This window comes from Protopterus annectens, chromosome 8.part0, assembly GCF_019279795.1.
Source record: "Protopterus annectens isolate FY-2018-M chromosome 8.part0, PAN1.0, whole genome shotgun sequence".
NCBI lineage: Eukaryota > Metazoa > Chordata > Ceratodontiformes > Protopteridae > Protopterus > Protopterus annectens.
The window spans coordinates 1,418,062,032-1,418,085,131 of record NC_056741.1 but is presented as its reverse complement, the minus strand read 5'-3'; the positions used below and the strand labels follow the sequence as shown (position 1 = coordinate 1,418,085,131).

Below are 23,100 nucleotides of genomic sequence, written 5' to 3'. Positions count from 1 at the left end.
TTGATAAACTGGGAAACTTGGGTTATGTTCATTCATTGAATAAAACTAACATTGAATGGCTAATAGTTAAACATTAATATTACTAAAGACGCTTATTTTTGAAAATAAAATCATTGAATGGCCATAGTTGGCCAACAACCAGGAAGTACCACTATACATAAGGTAAGCTAAACAAATCCTTTTATAAATGTGCCTTATTCGGCATTGTAGTATGATCTCGGAGTTGTTATATATAGTTGGGAGGTGTGGGGGGGGCAGAACCCCCCACTTTGGTTGACATGGTGTACAGCATCACCGGACATTCATGATATTGGCCAGCTATGGCCATTTGATAATTTTACTTTTAAAAATAAACATCTTTGGTAATATTAACATTCAAGGTTTAATGTTCAAGTATTTGGCATCTGTTGTTAGTTTTATTTGATGAATGAACATAGACCCAGGAGAATCTACACTCAAATATGGGCTTTGTCCAGAAATTTCTCAATTTCATAAAAATAAATTACCTGAATTAAATAGTCAAACAGTCCACTAGATGCAAAAATGCTCTCGACTTGGTCCTTGCAAACATGGCAGCTATATGTACTATACCACAGGTATACTATTCGCTAGTCAAGACTGGCCACAAACTGGTAAAATTCTCTTTCAAAATCCCTAAACCAGCTGAGGGAAATATCACAATATTCAAAGACTTTAAATGTGCAAACTTCCTATTATCTTATGATGAACTATCTAAGTTCAAATATAACTGTAATCTCCATAATGCAGACATGGTTAGTAGTCATGCAAGTACATTCTACAGTCACCTAAACTGTATAAACCTGCTCGCCTCTACTAAAACTTAACTAAAAAGAGAAAAGAAAGAGCAAACCAGCCTGGTGGTTCACATGCATAATTAAACAGTAAGAGAAAAAAAGCTCATTAGAGTATGTATCAAAACTAACGATACACAGATCAAGCTTAACGTCAAAAAGTTATCCAGGGTACTGAAAAACACCACCAGGAACACTAAAGCTTTAAATAATCTTAGGTTAGCATCTGTAACTGGGGATACTTACAAACCTTTCTTTACCTACCCAACATTGTTCTGAACTCATACAAAATGACACCACCTACCAGAGTACTACAAATTACTATCCTGTGGATATCATAAATATATTGACAAACAAATGTTGTGTTAACTTCACTCCAGAGACATCTATATCCAACCAACAATTACATAAGGACCTAAAACCACCTATCATCACAAAGGAGCTTTTTTTTAAAAAATTCTTTCCAAAGCAAAACAAAAAAAAACACATCCTCTGTGGGACCTGATAACATAGCAGGCTGCTGCTGGACAGATCTAAAAATGGTAGACCCACTTATTCAACTATTCATGTTGAGCTTATCCACTGGCTTTATCACCTAGATTTGATGTCTCTTCACAAGATTGAAGGAAGGCCTTCACAGGCTCCAGGAATTACAGACCCATCAGTCAGATAAGCCTCATCTGCAAGGCCATGGAGTGGGTCATAACAGACCTGATAAACTAAAATATAAAAAATCTTATAAGATATGACCACCAGCAGTTTGGCTTTGTTAAGAGTAGATCCTATTTAATGATTCTGATACATTTCCTTGAGACATGAACACAAGTCATGGACAGTGGGTATGTTGCCCATACAGCATACATTGTCCTTGCCAAAGTATTTGATATATACTTCTATTTGGCTTACACTTTTCTGATGTCCAAATCAAAAATCAGGAACTTTAGTTAACTAAGTTGCTGATGATTGCAAACTGGCTATTATACTTGAATGATCTTCTGATATGCAGAAGCTACAAAGTGAACTTACACATGTTAATAGCTGATAAACTGTAACTGGAATACTAAATGCTAAAAATGAAATATTGCTACAACTGGCAAACAAACCTTTCGTCCAGTCTATAACACAGAAAACATCACACTCCAAAATGAAGATGTTGTCAGGGACCTTGGACATAGGTAGTAACTTCCTCTCCTTTGACCATTATGTTGCATTAAAGGTCAGGGAATCATTCTATCTTGCACAGCTGATTACAAAGGGTGTTTACTTTATGTCACTACACTGATCATGCCTATTATAGAATACAATGCCCCCTTTGGGATGTACTTTACTCAAAATATCAAGTAGCTAGAGAGATCCCATAAGTTCCTGACAAAAAACTTTATGTGAATAAAGAATGAGCTATCAAGAGAGGCTGAAGGCCTTGTCCCTGTATTCAGTGTCCTACACACTCCTTAGGGGAAATCTGTGCCTCACCTTCCAGGCCATTAGGGATCTGACAGTTCAAGACCTCTTATTTCTCCATAAAACAAACAATCCTGCAAAGACTAGAACCAGAGATCTGAAACTGCTTCAGAAAATAAACAAATCACGGTGGAGAGACAGCTTCTTCACACAACTATCTCTTCTCTGGAACAAATGTCCTTTCCATGTCAGGTAATGTGACACGTTATCTTTCTTTAAGAAAGAATTACACAATTGGATGGGTATTCATACATTCACCCCTGGTATGACTGTTCTAGTACTTCTTAGAAAAAGAAGGCATGCATAAGGGTTGTTACTAGCAAGGTGTAAGTGGTCACATGATTCAGTTGCCTTGTGCATTCCATAATTCTATGATACGACAGTCACTGTATTGCTCTTTGATGGTGGCCATCACTTTCCTCCCTCTCTGTTATGGTGTCTAAGTTATCTGCAGTAGACACTGCTACTAATATCTCTCTCCTGCAGTTCACCTTCTTCTGTCGTAACAGAAGGAGGACATTTTTATCTATTCTCGGTCACCTCATGGTCAAGTTCATACCCAATTATTTATGTAAACAGATCTGATTGCAATGCAGACTTATTTTTTATGTAACCTCTTTCAGTTGTGACATTATTTTGCTTATCTTCTTAGAACTAGTGTTTTTAAATATTTTGCTGAAACATACATACATAAGTAAAAGGTCCTCACAGTACTTCCAACCTTTGGGATTTTCTATTATTTTCCTGGATTATCCTAGGAGTTCCTGGAATCACACCAAAGGATCAAACCATATAAGAAGGAAAATGTACTTCAAAATATTCAGTTTTACTGAACATCTCAGAAAAGAAAGTTGGACTTTCACATCACAACAGTTTGAATAACAGAATAAAAAACCTTGCTTTCAAAGTTAAATCCTTGTATTCTCAGCATTTTGTTTTCTAGAGGTCTAAACATAAAATCTTCTTCTTTCGGCTGCTCCCATTAGGGGTCACCACAGTGGATCAACTGTTTCCATTTCTTCCTGTCCTCTGCATCTTGCTCTGTCACACCAACCACCTGCATGTCCTCTCTCACCACATCCATAAACCTTATCTTAGGCCTTCCTCTTTTCCTGTTACCTGGTAGCTTCATCCTTAGCATCTTTTTCCCAGTATACTCTGCATCTCTCCTCAGCACATGTCCAAACCAACGTAATCTTGCCTCTCTGGCTTTGTCTCCAACCTGGGCTGACCCTCTAATATACATATTCCTAATCCTGTCCATCCTCGTCACACCCAGTGCAAATCTTAACATCTTCAACTCTGCCACGTCAAGCTCTGACTCCTGCCTTTTTGTCACTGCCACTGTCTCCAACCCATATAACATAGCTGGTCTCATTACCTTCTTGTAGACCCTCCCTTTCAATCTTTCTGGTACTCGTCTGTCACAAATCACTCCTGACACTCTTCTCCATCAACTCCATTCCTGCCTGTACTCTCTTCTTCACCTCTCTTCCACACTCACCATTACTCTGAACTGTTGATCCCAAGTATTTAAACTCATCCAACTTCACCACCTCTACTCCCTGCATCTTCACCATTCTTCTGTCCTCCCTCTCATTCACACACATATATTCTGTCTTAGTCCTGCTGACCTTCATTCCTCTTCTCTCTAGAGCATATCTCCACCTCTCCAGGGTCTCCTCCACCTGTTCCCTACTCTCACTACAGATCACAATGTCATCTGCAAACATCATAGTCCACGGGGACTCCTGTCTGATCTCGTCTGTCAACCTGTCCATCACCATTGTAAATAAGAAAGGGCTCAGAGCTGATCCTTGATGTAATCCCACCTCCACCTTAAACACATTCGTCACTCCCACTGCAGACCTCACCGCTGTCACACTACCCTCGTACATATCCTGCACCACTCTTACATACTTCTCTGTCACTCCTGACTTCCTCATACAATACCACAACTCCTCTCTAGATATCCTGTCATATGCTTTCTCTAAATCCACAAAGACACAATGCAACTCCTTCTGACCTTCTCTATATTTCTCCAGCAACACTCTCATAGTAAACATTGCATATGTAGTGCTCTTTCCTGGTGTGAAACCATACTGCGGATCACTAATCATCACCTCCCTTCTTAACCTAGCTTCCACTACTCTTTCCCATAACTTCAAGCTGTGATTGATTAATTTAATCCCTCTGTAGTTACTACAGCTCTGCACATCACCCTTATTCTTAAAAATTGGTACTAAAACACTTTTTCTCCATTCCTCAGGCATCCTCTCACTTTCCAAGATTTCATTAAACAATCTAGTTAAAAACTCCACTGCCATTTCACCTAAACACCTCCATGCTTCCACAGGTATGTCATCTGGACCAACAGTCTTTCCATTCTTCATCCTCTTCATAGCTATCCTTACTTCCTCCTTGTTAATCCACTGCACTTCATGATTCACTATCTGCACATCATCCAACCTTCTGTCCCTCTCATTCTCTTCATTCATCAACCCCTCAAAGTACTCTTTCCATCTGCTCAACACACTCTCCTCGCTTGTGAGTATGTTTCCCTCATTATCCTTTATCACCCTTACCTGCTGCACATCTTTACTAGCTCGGTCCCTCTGTCTAGCCAATCAGTACAGGTCCTTTTCTCCCTCCTTAGTGTCCAACCCTTTATACAACTCTTCATACGCCTTATCCTTAGCCTTCGCCACCTCTCTCTTTGCCATGCACCTCATCTCCTTATACTCTTGTCTACTTTATCTCTCTGACAATCCCACTTCTTCTTCACCAACCTCTTTCTCTGCATACTCTCCTGTACTTCTTCATTCCACCACCAGGTCTCCTTGTCCTCCTTCCTCTTTCCAGATGTCACACCAAGCACCTTTCTAGCCATCTCTCTTACTAGCTCTGCTGTAGTTACCCAGCTATTCAGTAACTCTTCACTGCCACCCAATGCCTGTCTTAACTCTTCCCTGAACTCCACCTCACAATTACCCTTCTTTCAATTTCCACAATTTGATCCTTGGTGCTGCCCTCACACTCATCCTCCTCTTCTTGATCACCAATGTCATCCTACAAACCACCATCCTATGCTGCCTAACTACACTTTCCCCGCCACCACTTTACAGTCTCCAAACTCCTTCAGACAGGCCCTTCTACATAAGATATAATCCACCTGTGTGCATCTTCCTCCACTCTTGTATGTCACTCTATGCTCCTCCCTCTTGTTAAAATACGTATTCATCACAGCCATGCCCATCCTTTTTGCAAAATCCACTACCATCTGACCTTCTGCATTCCTTTGCTTAACACCATACCTACCCATCACTTCCTCATCCCCTCTGTTCCCTTCACCAACATGCCCATTGAAATCTGCTCCAATCACCAGTCTCTCACCCTTGGGTACAGTCATCACCACTTCATCCAACTCACTCCAAAATTGTTCTTTCTCATCCATCGCACACCCAACTTGTGGAGCATTTGCATTAACAACATTCATCATTACACCATCAATTTTCACCTTCATAAACATCACTCTATCCGACACTCTTTTCACCTCCAAAACATTCTTAGCGTACTATTCCTTCAGGATAATGCCTATGCCATTTCTCCTCCCATCCACACCATAATAAAACAATTTGAACATATATTTTAAATCACTGCTGCTAAGATGCTAGCAAATGTTAAAGATAAAGTATTTAGAGAGACGTGCTTCTGGTAAAAATGCAATAAATAAAGAAAAGACTGCCAAATTCATTAAACAGAATGTTTGATTGATCACTGTCAGAATGAACTGTCATGTACTGTAGAGGCCAGTCATGGTCAAAGGGTATGTGCACCATGTCCTGTTTATAGCTATACATTACTGCAATTGACAGTAGTGGGCATGCTATTGTACTGTCAGACACAGTCTTAGCACAATACATTTTACTGCTTTGTGCAATGTTATTCTTTCTGCTATTTATACTGGTACAGATGGCTGTGTGTTAAAAGGCTTCTTGAACATTTTTAATAGACAAGCTATCACAGTGACTAAAAGATACCTAGCTATATACACCTTAAAAAGACTCACGTAAAAGCCCTTGTCGTGCTTTTCAAGCACTTAATAATGTTTACCTCCAAAATTGAGCAGGGCCATACATGATAACTTTGGTGTATATTTGTGTCTATCCATCCAGTCTTCATGGCTAGCTTTAAGGTAGCCAAAGTAGGAATTTGTTTGACCTGCAGTGGCATTTTATTCCATAGGCTGTGAATACAATGAGTTAGGAACTTATCCCTCCTCTAAGTCTTGTTTATTTTTGATATACATTTAGATGCTTACTGCAAGTGCTTGCAGAGCCACTATTTTTGTGAAGAAATAGGAGATCAAGTAGGAATCATTCATGGCTCAAAAAGTCAGACATAGCCTGCTTGTTAAGAGAGTCACACTAATTATTGGAGTAGATGAAGAATTTAAATCAATTCATTTTCTTCCTTAGAAATCGAAGGGGCTTTTCCTGTTGAACAATGTACTTGGATTTAAATTACTATACAATGTGTATAATGATTCTTCTCTGAAAGCACAGCACTGAAGCATTGAACCGAGTAGTTCTTCAACCTGGCAATGATGTTTGAGTATTCCTTAGCCGAGTGTAATATAAAACTGAATACATTTTGTGCTTTTGTTGGTCAGTTAATTACTATTTATATTACTGATAAATGTTTATTTCATTTTATAACTTTCAGATTACTGGTCAAAATTGTAATAAAAAAATGTAGCTTTCAATGCTAGAAGCTATTCATACTATATAGAGAATAGCAGAGTTTACAAGGGGTGTAATTCATCACTATAGTCCCATTCGAGAGTGACTCTGATATTACTGCTTCTTTGGCCAGGAATGTGGAACTGAATTGATTTACATATTGCTTTTACTAATTCACACCTATACAGATGGTTTGTATGCTTCTTTTAAACTTCCATGGCTCCTTATGGTATCATGACATTTTTTGTGTCTGAATTTACCAATTAATAGAAAATCCAAGGTGTAAGAAACAAAGACACTGTAATTGTTAACCTTGGATGCATTGCAGTGGAGATACTAAGCACTGTTTTTTTCACTTATTCATATTAACATGTTTACATTAATATTTTCATAACTGAATGAGACACATATCATTTGGGAAAATAGGGTGAAATTTCTTTGCAAGAGATGAAAAATGTACACTGGCACTGTCCAAGCATAATGGATGAATCTATGTGATGAAGTCTTATTTAGACGAAAGTGCTTACTGGATGAATCATTTGATTTGAATAAAAGGTTTGAGGTTTTTTTTTGTGGTTGATTTTGTAATATATTTTATTTCTTTACAATCATTGTATCACTTTTTTTGTTTTATTTTATTGTAGTACATTACTTTACAAATCTGAAAACTAAGTGCACCACTGTAATGATTTTTTTTGCTAAACACATTGCTGTTCACTCCTTTTTAATAGCATCCATTTTTCATAAGATATGTTTTGGTTTAGGTTCTTTAGCTTGATTATTAAAAAAAATCACAGCAATGCATATAGTCTGCAGGAGATGTAAAATTCTATGGCTACTAGGTATGGATAAGTTACTGAAAAGGATCTGGCTTGGAGGGAACTCCATTTGGCAGAGCCTTGCAGTACCACTGAATGTGCGTGTGTGTGTGTGTGTGTGTGTGCGCATGTGTGTGTGTGTCTGTGTGTGTGTGTGTGTGTGTGGGAGGTACAGTTAGATTGTAACAAAACATTTGTGGTGACTACACCTATATAGTGATACAGCCCATTGTTAGACATATTAATATGAGGTAATGGATCATAGGAGGTTACTAGGATAATGGCCCTGGGGTCTTTACAAGCCTAGTCAAGAGTTTATCCACCAAAAAGAAACCCCAGTCAGCACCTGTCACCCCTGTCAATGAGGGACAAAGGTGGAACACCTGGGACAAATTTGTGTTTTCTCATCCACTCGTCAAGGTTGAACTTGAAGAGGGTCAGCGAGGTACTTTGTTTGGCATGTATGGGAAGTTATTCTAGAGACGGAGCAGCCTCTGGGAGACAAACCTATCTCTCCAGCAAGTTTTGTTGACGTTGCATATTAGATTTAGGCCTATCTAGTGGGTAATGCGCGATTCTATATCGTTAGAATATTCTATATGTGACAAGCTACCATGTTGCTCACTCGACTCACTGACATCTTATTGACAACTACTTTCCAGGTCAAATGGAGACTTGCACTGTAGTTTCCAATGTGTAGTCCACACGAGAACTGTCTTAAATGTCAGGCTTCCTGAATGGCAGTACTTTGAAGCCACAATGTCTGTGAATTGCAGGCTGCTGTACTCAGTCTCACTTGCATGTGATTTTTCCAGATATCCAGTAGAGCATATCGGCATTAAGCAACAGGAAAGCAATAGCAGGTAAATCTGTCAGTGCAAACTAGCCAAACAATATTATAATACATTTAGCTCTTTAGTGACCGAAAATACTTTGTCCTGTCCAGCAAGACCAGAGGTTTGCTTTTCAGAGGTTTATGAAGTGACATAAAACAAATCTGTTATTAAAACTAACACAATGCCATAAGTTGACATTTTGTAGTATTACAATATGAAACACTGACAGATATGTAGAATGACCTCTTCAGTCCTATGTAGGGCAAGGTACCCCATCCTCTTTACATACATACTCCATCTTTAAGCACATACTCACTGAGTTTTGTCTGGCACTAACCCATGCCTTTTCAGTTAGATTACATGATTTGCACATATAGCTATATAAAACGATATAATGAAACAAGGACCAAGGACTGCTTTAGTGTAATACTACTGACAGTTTAGGAAAACCCTTAAAAACTGATTGACATAACTGAAAATAACAGTTGTGCTTGGATAATTTTACATTTAAAGAAGTTCACATGTCTGTGCATACCATCTACTGGCACCTCACAACACTGCCCTTGTAGAGAACATAGGATAGATGTCATTGGTAGAAGTGTTGATTTTGCATAACATGACTTTAACTGGTAATGACAGTGATTCCAGCTAAATGTTTCCTTGAAACATTACAGAAGTATGAGGAGAAGAAGAATTACAGAGTACTGTGGTGTCTGAGCGGCAGCAGTGGGATTACTGCAGCCTACAGTGTAGACACCTATAAAGAAAGGGATGGACAAAGGTTGGGAGAAAAACAGTTATCATGGGCTTCTCACACTCTGACTATATGAGGGTTAAAGAAAGAAGCAAATGAAAGTGTCTGGTCAGAGTATAGATATGTAGCCAAAAGACCCTGGCAAATCACAGAAATGTCGACCCCCCCCCCAAAAAAAAAAAAAAAAAACCTCTTAAGGCATCATGGGAGATATATGCCTTACTCCTGAAACAATATCAGCATAATGGCTCTGCAATGCATAATATTGTTAAGTTTAATGATGTCAATATCTTCTTTACTAATAAGAATGTTTCTTCTTCTAAATCAGGGATTTCAGAGCACAATCCAGCTTCCAATTAGCATATGCTGCTGAGTTGCTGTGACAATGCCCATATTAAGTGGATTCTTGATTTTTGCTTGAAAAAGGAAGTGTGTCGTAGTACTCTAATGTTTTTATTTTCCAGGAGTAATTTAAATACTACCCGCAATACCTTGAGAAAGGGAGGTATGCACATATTTACATACTAACATAACTGACACATATTTCAAGTAGCTACCTTGCAGGTTGCAGTAGCAGTAGACTGAGCAAGCAAAAGTCCAAAACTCAGCAAGCATAGACTGGTAGCAACTTACCCTGGCCTGGTTCTGGGCCTGTTGTGATCTTCCAAGATGGCTTCAGAAGACAGCTAGGTAGTCAGTCAGCAAGTAACTCCACTTGAATTCTTGAGGATGATTGTTTGGGACAAGTGAATTAAATCTTGGCACAGTTTAAGAACAATGTTAGACACAGGAAATGAACAGGAAAATAATGCAATCTGGGGACCCTTCACCTAAACAATATGAGGAAATATGTAGAGACTGAGCAGAAGCAAGCATTAGGAAATAAGAAAGCAATGTTTGTAACAAAATACAGAACAGAGGAAGTTAGTGCCACACCCAGTAATGTAGCCATGCAGGATGGTTATTAGTAACAGAGGCAGTAATAAAATCAGCTTCTGGTGCAGTACCACTATATAGGTTTGCAAGATAAGTTTACATTAGATTAAATTTGTTTGAAGCCAGAAAAATAGCTCATTTACTCTGACATTTAAATGCATTTAACATGCTATCCCCATTCCTCCCTTTCCACTTTATACAGCTTTTTTTTTACTTCTTGAATAGGTGTGCAGGTTCAATGTCCACCATTTTGTACATTGTATAGGAGCAGCAGCATGTATACAAGAGGAATCAACAAGACATCTGCAAAAATATAATGTTAGACAGGCAGATATCACCAGTCTGTAGTGCACACCTTAACAATGCAAGGATTGAGTCAGGCACAAGCAGATGATACTCTGCAGGTTTTAGTACTAGTGGAGTGAGCAAACTCGGGAGGCAGACAATGCTAGCAGATGGACCCAGGATCTATGGCTGTACTGCTCCTGTAGGAAGTCTAATATAAAGTCTAATGGTAAGGAATCAGTCACCTTCTTTATAATTCAGACATGAAGCTGCAATATGTTATAATCTGGCTTTAAAATACCTTGATGCCATCCCTGATTTTCCAGAAGGTCCATGATGGGATATTATATTTGTGCCCTTCCATCATAAATGCTTTATTTTTCTAACAAATCACTGAGGGTTGTAGTCAGTCAGTAATGCCAAAAATACACTCTGATATAAAATATATTGTTCTATTAACCTCTAAGGTAAATTAGAATAATATTAAAACATTGTCCCTGCTTATGGGTTTTGCTATACCATTCTTTTTTGGCTTTGCCCCCTATTCTTGAGAAAAGAAGTTGAGTGTTATGTGTCATCAGTTCATGCAATGTTTTATGCTTTACTAAAAAGTAAATGAAACAGCTACAGCATGTATCCTTGCTTTCAGCTTTTTTGTCAAAAGCAGTATTTCCTCTAGCTTCAGTGCTACTTGCTGCTGTTTAAGCATACTCTGCAGGTTCTAATTCATACTCTGCAGATATTAATTTCTGGGGACTATACGTTTCTGATGTAGGAATAAAGAAATATATTCCTTGTCCACGAAATTGTTATATGCTAGGCTTTAAAACCCACCGAGTTATTTATTGCTGTTTTCAGCATTTGCATCAGTCTCCTTTTTCCCGTTTTGTGCATTGGGTTGGGGGGGGGGGTTCATATCAACAGTGACCATCACCTAGGAACTTATACCACCAATGTTGATTAAACCTTTGGTTCTAGTTAATGATAATACATAAGGGAGGGTAATATAAGTTACATTCAATGTAGTGAATGCAGTAAACAACAATAACCTTGTCTTTCTTTGTATTTATGTATTCATTGAATGGGGGGTGGGGATCACTATAGCTATACCATTTTCCAGCATGACATGGACTTCCAACTCACAAAACACAAGTTTAACTGGAAAGCAGCGTGATGCACACAGAAAACAATAATTGTAGTATTATTATAAAATAATCCCAGGTGGTATCTTACCTTTTTAAAGGTGATTTCCAGTACTTATTTTATTGTTGCACTTGTTAGCTGTGTTCTTGTAGCTACAGATTCAAAACACAGAAAAGAAAGTTAAACAAAAATAGAAAATACAACTACAAATATATTTTGACTTTTTAGATTCATCAGAGATGTTAACTGCTATTAAAAATGAAATAGCACTCAAATGGTATTATGAGACATAACTGGTACACGGAAAAAATGTCACACTTACCTTGGAACAACTACACGAAAACATATAGCAGTAACTGAAGTCTCTACAACTGTACTCTTTAGAAATGGTACTATCTAAGAGGAACCTCATCTATTTATAAATGTGAGGCATCTTTTGGGTGAAGAAACAAAGTGGTAAACTGCAACCTGCAACCTGTGATGAAAGCTAATGCTTAAACACAAAGCCTTGCAGGGTATGATTTACTTCCTTATTTTTTTCCTTCCGCTAATATATTAACAGAACATTTAACTAAAAGTAATGTATTAATAAGATCAGGCTGCCTTAAAGTAGCATATAAAGGATCAGCAAGCATAACCCTTCCTTCTTCTATTATAAAAATCAATGGAATCATTTAAATGTGTATGGATATTAACACGTTTCTGAAACTCTGGGTATTGCTTCAAATGTTTAGTCTTAGGCAAAATTAATGTATATTTTATGGTTTAGTAGCAACATAGAATTGGTCAGGTATGGATACATAAAATCCAGGACTGGTTTGACGACTTTTGTTCATAGGTTCATAGGAGGTTACTGGGCTATTACACCCATTATATTTCAAGAGAAAAAGTCTAGTCAATGTATAAAATTATTACTAGTAATGACTGCCCATGTCCAAGAAGGAGGTGGGAGCTATTCCCAGCAGGAATTTGCCATTTCCCATCCATTCATCCAGGCTCCTTTTGAACAGAGTCATAGAGGTGCTCTGTTTAACATGAATTGGTAGCCTATTCCAGAGAAGTGACAACATATGTGAGATGAATTTGTCTCTCCAGCATGTCTTATTTAAATGGCAGGCCAGACTGAAGTTGCTGGAGTGGGCAATTCTAGTCACATTTGACTTACGGTTGTGCAGCAAATTCATCAGGTCATAGTGAGAGATTGCTCTGTAAGCCAGGTACAAGTGTCCCCTAAGCAGCCTATATGTTGAGTACAGTGAAAAAGACTTCAGTCTGTCCATGTAGGTCTGTGCTGAAGACTCTGGATCTTCTTAAACATTTCTGGGGTGTCTCCAGTTGCTGCAGATGCCTAGTAGGGTACATACTAAATGTAACATGTCTTCTCAATCCATCCATTCTAAACCTAGTTTCTCATGGCCATCTAGCCTTTTAGACTGTATAGTAATAGTACCCAAAGCCTGTACCATTTATTCTTAAAGGCCAAACCCATTGTTCTCATCCTCATTGAATATGCACACTGGCTAAAATGATCTCATCTAAATAATATTGTTTTACATTTTGCTTAAAGTCCTGATCCATAGCTTTACTGAATGGTCTTACCACCTTGAAAGCTACACATGATCTTTTATCATATTGCCTTTCAATGTTTCTCCCCTCCAGCTATGCATACTAAACTTTCTCAATCTTACAATAGAGAAACTTCGATCAGTCCTGAAGCATTTTCATCTCCTCTTTTGTATTGCTTCTATATTACATACATTTTGCATCTTGTACACACACCATAATTGACATAATATTCTAGTTTGTGTCTCATCACTGAGTGGTACAATAACAACTGCATGTTTTCCACTCCTCCTGTGGCAGGTTTAAGGGTCTGAAATGGGAGCACGCTGGGCATGTGCATAGTTTTGTCATCCTCCTCCTCACCAATCTGGAAGTTAGAACAGATGCTGGGTGGCAATTAGTGCAGAAGATTAAGGATATGACCTGCTAACAAACTGATTTCTGTGGTCTAGGGTTTGATTCCCACAGGCTTACTTTACCTACTATGTGACAAGTCAGTTTACCAGACAGTACTCCTGGGGTAAATCTGAAAATGTCCATGTGAGTAGTAAAAGATAGCAAGAAAGAAAGAAAGAACTTTTCTTAACAGCTGGAAGATATTTTTTCATCCATACCCTCAAGTTGTGGTTCCTGTTGAACATCCAAGGACCATAACTGTGATTTTTGGAATGTGAAAATGTAAGTATAAAAAGAGGGGTCATATACTAACTGAGAAACTGTAACAACTTGGAGAATTCCTTCTTCCACCCTTGTAGTATAATATTAGTTGGAGTACAGAGATGCAACCGCCATGTTAAAGATGGGTACGGGGGGGCAGGGGGTTTAAAGGTGCAAAAGTGACTATCAGAATTTACTGCATTATGTAAGCATTCAAATGTTCATTTTAAAAGCATTCAGACTTGGTATGTTAAGTTTTGCTGCTCTGATGGGGAGCCTAGATGTGTAATGAATAGTTTTAATGCATAGATGGATCAGGGACTTGCTAAGGCACTACACTGATGACAGAGTGCATTTTCTCTCCTCAATGTGCATTAAACCAAAGTTGTATGGGCTGCATTAATTCATTACACCTCCAATATTAGTTGCAGCAGAATTTTAAGATAAAAAATGAAACTAAAATCTGTTTATAAATGTTTGGTACATTATTTCATGATATATTTCAAGCAATAAAAGAAACTATGAGGTACAATTGACCTGACTTGGCTGTCTGTCCATGTTTCCTATCTCTTCTTTTGGATGACCTTTCAGTGAGGAACTAACTTCCTAGTTTGTTGCTTTCAGACAACCTCATTTTGTGCAATTCTCAATTAAGGTCTTGTTAACTATCTTTGTAATAAGAAATGTTGCCTTGCTAACTTCTCATGAGAATGCTCCCACCACTTCAACACACATTTTAAAGGAGCCGTCCTTTTTTCCAGAGTCCGTGTGTTACCCCCAGTACAAAACCAGGTGTTATTAGTTGTTCACCTTAAATAACCTATAAACATTTTTATTGGCTAGGTAGTCCAGTGGTCCATTATAAAACAAGAGGTAGAAGGATAAAGCTCACTGGTGTGACTTTTTAACACTGTCAGTTTGCTTATGTTACTATATCAAAAGGGCATGATATGTTTCCAAACCAAACTGCTTGCCTGCCTAACAAATATAATTTCAAGGCATAGACATCCCACTTTATTGCAAGGCAGTCATTTTTAATAGCAGAATATTTCCTTTCTGCATTGTTCAGCTTCATACTGATATTATACATAGGGCACTCCTCTTCTTGAATGTTTTGGGATGGTATTCATCCCAAATTTATTTTTGGCATATAAAGCAAACTGTAAAAATCCTTACTTTAAGGTCTAACAACAGGCAAGGAACAGTCACAAAATTAGGCACACACTTCCTGTAATACACAGCTAGCCCAAGAAAAGTCTTAATTTCTCTCTCTCTCTCTCTCTCTCTCTCTGTCTCTCTGGTTGGAGAGGGTACAGACCAGTTTTTAGGGTCACTGTCTTTCCTAGTTGTAGCTTTACCATCCCTCTTCCTATAAGATACTTTCAAGTGCTTAGTTTCCAACATACACAGTTTACTTTTCTTAGCATTTTCAATCAAGACTGCCTGCCTTATGGTTTCTAGGGCAATATGCAATTTAGGAAAGTGAGACTCCGGCTCTTCTGAATGAATAAGCAAGTCATCTGGTATGACATGGTGTAGTGAGAGAGAAGCTTTAGCAGGATTACACAGCTATGCCACAACTGTGAATTGAACTACAAGACTATAGACCATCAGGGCTTAAAATACAAATGGATAGCTTTTGCAAGTAATTCTACTTGTGGAAACAGAAGTGAGGAATTAAGACAGAAAAAACAACCTTCCTGCAGCTGTTAATAAAGAAGACTAGGGTCCCAGAGCATATTTTAAAATGCAAACAGAATGGAGCAGAGCAGAAAAGTACAAAGTATTATTATCACAAAGGTCACTAAGTGCAACTCAAATATTGAAGCAGAATTGAGATAATTAAAATAATTTATTTTTCTATCTAGTTACTCATAGTTCCATACCTCTCCAAATCTTGTGCCAAACTGACAGACTTTCCCGGCCGTCAAACCTTATAATTTATTGCATTCATAATTTCCATCATCTGAAATGGCCACTAGCATTTGGCCAGAATGTTTTTTTTTCCTGAATAGGGGCTTGTAATAGTATGTGGAATCCTGGGTTAAATTATTTAAGGTAGGCATTTTTATTTAAAAACTTGTGTTATGCTTCCTGGATTCTTTGCACATGCCCCCTTAGCATGACCAGTGCTTGTTTTAATCTCTCCTGCAAGCTAACACAGTATTCTATCTGATGTTTGAACAGTGTATTTCCTGTTCCTAAATTTCCTTAGCATTGCCAAGCAGCTAAATCAGATGCCTGCCATTCAGAAGTTCATATGGGGTAAGTCAGTTGAAGTTTGTGGCACTTCTCTAATTGCAAACAGTAGTAAATAGGGTTACAAGTGGTCCAAGTTTTTTCAACCGCATCATTAACCATCTGCATCAACACATTTACTTAGCATGGATTTCAGTGTTTCATTAAACCATTCTATTAATCCATTTGCCTGCAGATAGTTGACTTATGTCTTCAGCTGTGTAATTTTAAAGAACTGACATTAACGATGCAGTACCTTTGACATAAAGTGAGCATCTTGGTCAGTAATTATCTCCTTAGGGATACCATCTCTGGAGAATGACAGTCCTAGTTCTCTAGCAATAGCCTTAACATTAGCTTTGCATAGACACTGCTTCTGGAGATTTGTTTGCTTTGCCCATACACTAATACCCATTAATGGATTTTACTAATATCCCCACAATATCAGCAGTAATACGATCAAATGGTGCTTATATGATATGCATTAGAACACAGGGACAAATTAGCAATACTATACAAGCAATCAAAGGAACCACAAGAAACCTAGCCATATACACTTTTAAGCAGAATCACTTAAATGTTCTTGACACCCTTTACAAGGACTAAGTAGTGCTAATCTGACAAATAAAGCATGACTGTATAATATCCTTGCATACTTCTTCAGACTTGTAGCACAAGAACTCTGGCCAGAGCCAAAAATAATGGATGGCAAAAGCAGAATATGATGGAAAATGTTAATTATTGTTTTTTATTCTATACTTACAAAGTTGCTATTATAATAGGGTTTGACATTTTGCATTTTATGAGGACTATGAAGGCTTCACATGTCTGTGTCACTACTTAATGACTTAAATCCTAAATTGTCAGAAAACCACACATTTTATGAGGAATAGACCAAAAATATAATTAAAAAAAAATCTGGCTATTTTGCCAAAATCTGAACAGTTGAGAGGTATATAATCCTAGTGTAAATTTGGGTCTACCCATACAGTCATCAAGATTAGCTTTAAGGCAGCCAAAGTAGTACATTGCTTGAGCTATAGTGGTAACTTATTCCACAGGATGGAAATATGCTGAGCTGGGAACCTATCCCTCTAGTCAGTCCTGTTTATTTATTCATGTAGATTTTAAGTCTGTTGTGCAGTTTTGTGTTGAACCACTGTCTTTGAGAAGAAATAGTTGGTGAAATATAACTTTGGCTTTTGTGGTTTGAAAATGAGGCACAAGTTACCTTGGAGCAACCAGCAGGTAGTACAAGGAGAGATGTGCTAACACATTTGAATAGTGAAGGGATTTAGGCCTTTTGTTTCTTGGTTAACAATCACTGTGGCCTTTTCAGCTCATCGGTTCATAGGTTCATACTAGGCTATCTGCCCTAGGGCATTTATAAGCCTAGCCAGAGTGTGTGTGGCTTCCGCCACCCCCTGGAATGATAATACTGTGCCCATTTAGGGTTTAGTTTACTGTGCCTCTGTCTAGAAGTGACACAGAGATGACCCCTGGGGTAAACCTATGATCTCCCATCCACTCTTCAAGATTTCTCTTGAAGAGAGTCAGTGAGGGGCATTGCCTAACATGGACTGGGATTCTGTTCCAGAGTGTAGGGAGCCTCTGGGTTATGAATCTGTCCCTCCAGCATGTCCTATTTATTTCTGTGTTGAGGTTCAAGTCTCTCGCTCTCGTGGCTCTGGTGGATTTGGATTTTTTTAGGTGGAGCATGTCCATTAATTCCAGATTGGACATGGCCTTGTACGTCAGGCATAGATCACCTCTGAGTAGGCGGTATTGACTGAATAGAGCTGGAGTTTCTTCAATCTGGCAGCATATGACATATGTTTGAGTCCCTTGATCCTCTTGGTGAGGTACTTCTGGGGTCTTTCCAACTGCTGCAGGTGCTGGGTAAGGTACATACCAAATGGAGCATTGTACTCAATCATGGGTCTGATAAGGGAAGAGTATAGGGGCACAATGACCTCTCTTGATCGAGATGTGAATCCTTTCATGATAAGGTGGACAATATAGAAGGTCTTCCTAACCACCTTGGCAATGTGGGTGTCAAATGAGAGGTCACTGTCAACTTGGGTCCCTAGGTCCCTGATTACTTCTTCCATGATTAATGGATTACCACCTATGTGGTAATTTGTGGGTACTTTGTTTGTCCCAAAGGGTATAACTATACATTTTTTGGCGTTCAGTTTAAGGCCATGGCTCTGGCACCAGTTATCCATTTCTGTGAGGCCTTTCTGAAGGATGCTAGTGTCCGCTGGAATATCGATTATGGCGCCCAGCTTGCAGTCATCTGCGAACTTTGTCAGCCACAATCCTCCTATGTTTGCTTGTACTTCTGAGAAATAAATGCCGAACAAGAGGGGTCCCAGGACCAAGCCCTGTAGGACACCACTTGTAACTGGCTTAGAGTCTGACATGGCTCCAGCAATTCTGACCTTGTGGGTTCTGTCCTTTAGCCAGTTTGCAACCCATCTTATGACATATGGGTTTACATTTAAGCTGGTGAGCTTGTCTATGATGCCCGAGTGGGGTATTGTGTCGAAGGCTTTTGCAAGGTCAAGGTAGGCTGTGTGAACTGCCTTACCCTCATCAGTGGTCTTAGTGACTGTTTCAAAAAAGTCACCTAGGTTCTAAAGGCATGATCTGCCCTTGACAAAGCCGAATTGGGTAGGATCAAGTGTCTGTAGGTCACCAATGTCTTTGTCTATGAGTTCCATAATGATCCTCTCCATAGCTTTGCAGACAAGGCTCGTCAAGCTTATGGGGTGGTAATTTCCAGGGTCTGTAGAAGCACCTCCTTTGTGGAGTGGAACCACTGTTGCTGTATGCCATTCTTTGTGTACTTATCCTGTAGTAAGGCTAAGATTAAATAGCAGCCTTATGTGCGAGTTTAGTTCCTCTTGGAGTTCATGTAGCACGCAACCTGGGACACCGTCTGGTCCCATTGATGCTGTGTTTTTAACTTTGGGGAGAGTGGCTCTCACCTGGACATCTGGGATGTCAGGGAGGCTACATTCAGCTGGGATAGACATTTCTCCTTTTGGGGGGGAGGGGGGGAGAAATTTGCACTGAACCTGTCTACCAGTATGTTGGCAATATCTGTGGGTTCAGTGTATTTTTTGTCATTTTGAACTAACTCTGAGCATATCTGGAAGTTTCCACCCAGGTTTCTAACATAACTAAAGAAGGTCTTGTGATTATCTTTAGTGTCTTTTGTGATTTTTCTCTCAAAGTTGGCCTTGGATGATTTTATGAGTGATCGTAGTTTTTTGCTAGTACTGATCAGAGATGCCTTCCCTTTTTGAGATTTTGCTCTGTCCTGTAGTAGCTTCCTCCTCCTGTTGTAAAGTTTGTTTATGGCTGGGGTCCACCACACACGACACCTGCCTTTGGGGGAAAGGGTCTTGGTTTTATTTGGGATTGCATGATCCATGCATTCTTGAAGGTGTCCGTAGAAGGCATTTATAAAGGATTCAGCGGTGTGGGCTGTGGTTTCCACTGGCCCAGGGGCCTTGAAGGATACCACTTCAGTCTTAAGAAGTATGAAGTCAGCTTTTGAGAAGTTCCTCACTGTGGTCTTTTGTGCTGGGGGTGGGGGCGGGATGTGGATTTCCAGTGAGATTAGTTTATGGTCTGATCTCACCAGTGAGGGGTATACTTCTGATGTGGAGCATTGTGTCACCATGTTTGTGATGATCAGATCTAGTATATTATCTCCTCTTGTGGAAGTGGTGACTAGTTGTTCCATTGCATTTGAGTTTATGAATTCTAGGAACCTTTGGGCTAGGGTGTTGGGGCTTGAGCAATGCTCCCAGTCTATGTTTGGGTAGTTGAAGTCTCCCAATATGATGGTATTTGGAGAGACATTCATACTCTCCAGTGTCTTCAGGAAGGCTGAGTGGGGTTCCTGAGTTTGAGAGGATGGTCTGTCGCATGCTACAAACTGTAGGACAGTTTTGCCTATGGTTAGTTGCACATGGATGGTCTCCGATGCTTCGTGCGTTGCCACTATCCTGGAGGTGTGGGTGTCTTTGATGAATATGGACACTCCCCCTCCCTTTGTGGTTCAGTCCAAGTTTTGGGCCAAAAAGCATGATATGAGTTATAACCTGGTAGTGCTGGGGTGCTCTCAGGAGCCTTGAACCAGGTTTCAGTCACTGCACAGACATCAAAGCTCTCCATACTGAGGAGGGCTTCGAGAGCCTGCATCTTGAGGTTTAGACTTCTGGCATTGAGCAGCATTACCCTTAGTTTTTTCCACTTGGGTTTTCTAGGGAGGTGGGTTTGTTTTTTGAGCCTTGCCTAAAAAAGGCACTATGGGGGTGGCAAGAGCCTTTGCCAATATCCGGAAGCCTAGGGGTGACAGGTGAGCAACATGCTTGGATTTCTACATACCAAAGGGGGAATTGTATTCAATGGCTGGTCTTATAAGGGAAGTGTACAATTGCAATATGAATTCTTTGAATCTTGATGATATTTCCTTGGAAATTAATTGGACTTGATAGAAGGATTTCATGACTATGGTTGAAACGTAACTGAATGAGAGTGAGAGAGAGAGAGAGAGAGAGTCGTCCACATAAGCACCCAGGTCATCTGTGACTTTAACTGTCAGAAGACAAGTATTATTTATGACATATGAGTAGGGAACATATTTTTTTGCCAGCCACTAACATGCTGTACTTTTTTGCATATAGCTTTAGATAATTTTTAGCACACTAAGTATATGCAAATTCCATTCCTTGTTGGAGAAGTTTAGTATCAATGAATGAGTGGATAACAGTGCTCTGCTTGCAGTCATCAGCAAATATGGTCAACCACACTTCTGGGAGTTTTGGCTCAGATATATTTAAAATAAATGTCAAACACGAGAGGGTCCCAGAACTGGGTTCCTATTGTATTCCACTAGTTACAATTTTGTATTCAGAGAGGCTATCAGTAATTTCACAATTTGGAATCTCTTGGTTATTCATATTAAAATCCAGTGAACAATGTAAGGTTTACATTGTTTGTTCAATCTTTTTCAATAATTCCAGAATGGGCGATAGTGTCAAAATCCTTGTCCAGGTCAAGATAAACAACATGCATGGAGTAACCACCGTCCACTGCCTCTGCAACATTTTCAGAGAAGTTTACTTCATAGGTTCATAGGTAAATACTAGGCTTGTTGTCCATGCGGAACATTTTAAGACTATCCAGTTTTCTTTTTTGTGCTCAAATTAACTTATCCCATTAGGTTAGAGATAGCCTTACCCATCTCATGGTTGTCAATTATATAATGATAATTATATAAAGTGTGTTTAGGAGACAGGACTGACCCTTCGCTAAACCAAAATGAGTGGGGTTAAGATCAGTTAAATTGCCTATCTTCATTAATGAGTTCTGCTATGATATGTGCCATGTCTTTGAATATAAGGTTGCATAGGCTGATGGGTCTATAACTACCTGGGTCTGTAGAGTGACCACCCTTAATTAGTGGAATTGCATTGACTGTTCTCCAGGCATCAAGCACAAAGCCTGTGGAGAGGCTGAAACTGAACAGTTTGCATAGATGCCTGGATAGTGATTACTTGGCACTGATAGAAATGCAGCCTAGTATGTTATCTGCTTTCACAGACATATTAATTTAGCCTTTCCAAAGGATTTTAAGACTTGTTCCAAGACAATTTCAGTTAAAACAAAATTTTCCGGGATAACAGGGTAGGTAGGGTAAAGTTAGCACTAAATTTGTCTGCATTCATGGGATCAGAATACTTAATATTATTATTATCATGGATGAGATCAGTGCATTGTTAGACATTATTTCTTAATTTCCTGATACATGTGAAGAAACATTTGTAGTTTCCTTTGGTATCTGTAACAACCTCAAGTTTGTACTTTGCTTTACATTAGTGTTCTTAAGTTCCTTGCTGACATATTTCATTGCAGTTCTGAGGTATAAGGATTGGATTTCTTACAACTTTTCTGGACTTTTCTTCATTTGTTAAAGAGGTTTTTACTACAGGAGTTCTACCAGAGAGGTTTATTCCTGAATTTACCATTATATTTAGGGCAGACAGGCATGGACATTTTATACAGTTGTTAAGCTGCTGGCAAAAACTGAAAGTGAATATAGCAGCTCTCTCACATGGGTCAGTTTGTGGGAGATTGTTGATAATTTTGTGTAAGTTCTCTATAAGCTGAAGTAGATTTGCCTTGAGGAAGTTCCTGAAGATAATCTCATTTGGTAGTGGGACAGTACCACTAGTCCTGACAAAGATGGTGACTGATTTGTGCACAGATTTAACCAGGAATGAGGAGGCAATAGGTGTAGTACAGATGGGGGCTAGGCTGGTAAGGAATAGGTCAAGGATATTAAAGCCTTTTTTGGGTAATTTTATAATTTGCTCCAGTGCATTGGCATTAACAAAGTCTATGAAATGTCGAGCATATCCATTTTAGAGGTGTAAGTGTGCCAACGAATACTTGGGTAATTGAAGTCTCTGAGCAAGAAGGTATTTGATTTAATATTTAACCTGCTTTGTGATATTAAGATAATTTCTATGATCTTTTGGGTGGACACTGCTAGGGATCTGTAGCTAACAAAGACATTTCTGTTGCATTTATTAGTTATAGTTTGAATCTCCAGGTGTTCCAAGTTAGGGTTGTGGATAATTTTGTGTGAGGTGATGGTGTTTCTGACAAATACAGATAACACTCCCCTGCAGTTACACAAAGGCCTGAAGGTATGATAGCCATTAAACACTGGTAAAGAAGGAGTGATATTAGTGGTCTGAAACCATGTCTCCATAACCAGATAACTATGAAAGTGTTTGAGTTTTAGGAAGACCTCAAGTTTTGTTATGCTTC

The 23,100-nt window shown here is 39.0% G+C and overlaps 1 protein-coding gene across 4 annotated transcripts in view; it reads right to left on the bottom strand.

The window, feature by feature from the left end:
- The window catches only part of LOC122809477, a 69,314-nt gene extending 57,113 nt beyond the window's left edge, over nucleotides 1-12,201 (bottom strand). Inside the window, exons 1-3 of one of the 4 annotated variants that reach the window (XR_006365905.1) lie at nucleotides 12,110-12,201; nucleotides 11,878-11,939; nucleotides 10,057-10,180 (exon numbers count right to left, since the gene is read on the bottom strand). The gene's annotated coding sequence lies outside the window, so the exon portion shown is untranslated. Of the gene's footprint in view, nucleotides 1-10,056; nucleotides 10,378-11,877; nucleotides 11,940-12,109 lie in introns of those variants that run through there. The other 3 variants (XR_006365906.1, XM_044081018.1, XM_044081019.1) reach the window with 3 other exon arrangements.
- Nucleotides 12,202-23,100: the final 10,899 nt, after the last annotated feature.